We start from the raw sequence: 3614 nt of genomic DNA on the forward strand, positions 1-3614 counted from the left end.
ACCAGCAGACATGGCTTTCTGCCAATTAATTATTCATAGGGCCAAATCATCATCCGCCAAAGATAAAGGCCCTAAAACCTCTCCTCAAGTGTATTGATTTCTGTACACTACTTAGGGGCTATGTTGTATGCTACGTAGGAGCTATGTAGGGATTATATTGGGCTGAATCATGTTCGATATAATGGTCAATGGAAACTGAAACTATGGAACGAGTCACAAACAAATCTGAGATGATAAAGAAACACTTCTCAAACACTTTCCCCAAATGTCAAGGACAGACAATGTGACAGAATGTAAAGTCTATTTTACTCACCCCTGCATAGTGAACCGAACTGAATGTCGATTATACTGTATCTTTGAATAAAATCTACCGAAACACTTGCTGTGAGTAGTCTTTATGAATGTTATGGAATTGTTACTGTTTGATTGCCACTATCCACCACTTTTCTAGCTGGGACTTATTTCCAGACTGAGTGGGAGTCCAAATGGACCATTTCAAACACATATCTACACATATCAAAACATCTCAGAGTATCACCTTTTCATTTCCAGCATCTTATTGAAGGCATTGTTTTAAAGGCTATTATTTAGCATTTGCTTAAAAGATAAGTTTGATAAAACAACATTTAGTATTCACTGAGGAACAGACTAAGCCTGAATACTTATTGTCTTACTACATGTAACACTTTATAACAGCTTTTATTCCTAATAAATGGATGACTATTGGTGCATTCGGAACCCCAGTCCACAAAAAACACGACAAGTAACAAAACACTGATACACTGATAGACAAGGACAGACACACTGTCAGGTCTACTCCTGCTTCTCCCCTCCAGTTTTCGACTTTGCCGGTTTACTAACCACTGCTCCTGGTATTCATCATTACGCGCACCTGGCATTCATCATCATGCACACCTGCACTTCATCATTAGGCACACCTGGACTCCATCACTTCACTGATTACCTCCCCTATTTATGTCACCTACTTAGATCCGTTCCCCAGGCACTATTGACTATGTGTTTCATGACTATATGCGACTCGTGTTACTTATATTGGTCTATGTTCTGTTTATTATTAAGCTCACCACCTGCACTTGCTTTCCGACTCCCAGCGTATATGTTACACACACAAAATTAAAATACAAAGATACACAAACAATACAACAACAACCAAAAAGATAATAATAGTACAAACAATACAACAACAAAAATGTGTTTGTCTGTGTGAAGTGGGGACTGTGAGGGGACACATGTTTGTGTGTTCCCTCAGTCCCCGCCATTCCATGATATATTGTTTAAACTTTTTGTTAAAGGTTTTTTTGCTGTTTGCTTGAGTAATTGGAGATGGAAGGGAGTTCCATGCCATCATGGCTCTGTATAATACTGTAATACTCCCGTGAATTCGTTTTGAACTTGGAGACTGTGAAGAGACTCCTTGTGGAATGTCTTATGGGGCAGGTATGGGTGTCTGAGCTGAATATTATTTGATTATGCAGACAATCTGGAATATTCATTACAGTATTTCTCATAAAAACTAGAAGAGAAGCAGTTAATCTCTCATCAACTCTCAACCAGGAAAGACTGGCATGCTGTTGATCTTTGTTTGTATGTGCAGTTAAGGGAAAGGCGTACTGCTCTCCTTTGAGCCAACTGCAGCTTTGCTAGGTCTTTACTTGCTTCACTTGATCATATTATTGGACAGTAATCAAGAGCCTGGACAACTACTGTAGTACAGTGGATTTTTGTGTTAAAAACACAGAACATCTTTTTATAACAGACATACCCCTCCTCATCTTCACAACAACTTTGTCAATATGACTTGACCATGAAAATTTACCAGCCAATGTAATACCTAGGAGTTTAGCTTGTTCAACTCCAGCTACATTTTTGGTCTTAGAGAATGTTTTCAACCAAATACAATGCTTTTAGTTTTAAATGTATTTAAGACCAGTTTATTATAAATCACCTAGAACATATCGTAACTGCTAACTGCTACACACAGCCTACATCATTGTCACCATATTAATATCAAATTCAACATAGCTACTAGAATTAACACATTAGTAAACCCGCTACAATCATGGAGTACAGTGTGCAGCAAGCAGTTTAGCAGTTACGCCGGCGTACCCCGGTGGCAATAAACTAATACAACCAAAAGCTTACCTTGACTTGGAATAGTTCCAGTGTTGAATAGCCATAGACAGCTAGCTAACATAGCATCCCTCTCTGTTTGAGCTGGGTGTTTGAGTAGGCTAAACTAGCTAGCTGCATTCGCTAGCTAAGTAAGTAAAAAAAGAAGAAACTGTTTAAATATTGTCTTTCTCTCTCTTTGAGTCAACTACTCACCACATTTATGCATTGCAATGCTAGCTAGCTGTAGCTTGTGCTTTCAGTACGAGATCCATTCTCTGATCCTTTGATTGGGTGGACAACATGTCAGTTCATGCTGCAAGAGCTCTGATTGGTTGGAGGATGTCCTCCGGAAGTTCTCATAATTACTGTGTAAGTCTATAGAAGGGGGTGAAAACCACAAGCCTCCTAAGTTTTGTATTGAAGTCAATGTACAGAGAGGAGGGAAACTAGCTGTCTTCCCGCTACACCATGGTGCTACCCTACAGAGTGCTGCTGAGGCTACTGTAGACCTTCATTGCAAAACAGTGTTTTAATCCATTATTTTGAGATGTGAATATCTTTAGTATAGATTTATCTAAAAAGCATACCTTTATTTTCATTTTTCTGAAATTCACTGAGGATGGTCCTCCCCTTCCTCCTCCGAGGAGCCTCCACTTATGTGGATACATTAGAATATGCACTGAGTATACAAAACATTAAGGACACCTCTTTCCATGACCAGGTGAATCCAGGTGAAAGCTGTGATCCCATATTGATGTTACTTATTAAATCCACTTCAACCTGTATAGATGAAGGGGAGGAGACAGGTTAAAGAATACTTTTTAAGCCTTGAGACAATTGAGACATGGATTGTGTATGTGTGCCATTCATAGGTTGAATTGGCAAGACAAAAGATTAAAGTGCCTTTGAACGGGGTATTGTAGTAGGTGCCAGGCACAATACTTTGTGTCAAGAACTGCAACGCTGCTGGGTTTTTCATGCTTAACAGTTTCCTGTATGTATCAAGAATGGTCCACCACCCAAAGGGCATCCAGCCAACTTGACACTACTGTGGGAAGCATTGGAGTCAACATGGGCCAGCATCCCTGTCGAACACTTTCGACCCCTTGTAGATTCCATGCCCTTTTGAATTGAGGCTGTTCTGAGGGCAATGTTAGGAAGGTGTTCTTAAGTGTACAAAATCTATTTTTAACCAGGGGTAGAAACTACTACCTTTCCCTGTACTTTTCTAAGTGGTGTTAGTTGCACTCAAGACACACAAAAACACTGGTGCAGACATTTAGAGAAATTTTAACAGAACATCCATTGTTTGGAAATCTAACCTGTCAATATAAACATCCTTATTTATACAAAAATGTAATTAAAATAAAAAATATTGGCCCATCCATCACCCCCCTCTTCGGAGGACAAAAATGCATTTGTTTTTACAGCTTTTTATTTTTTGCTATAGTATGCGCATTCTACACACACACACACACACA

This window comes from Salmo trutta, chromosome 14 (assembly GCF_901001165.1).
Source record: "Salmo trutta chromosome 14, fSalTru1.1, whole genome shotgun sequence".
NCBI lineage: Eukaryota > Metazoa > Chordata > Actinopteri > Salmoniformes > Salmonidae > Salmo > Salmo trutta.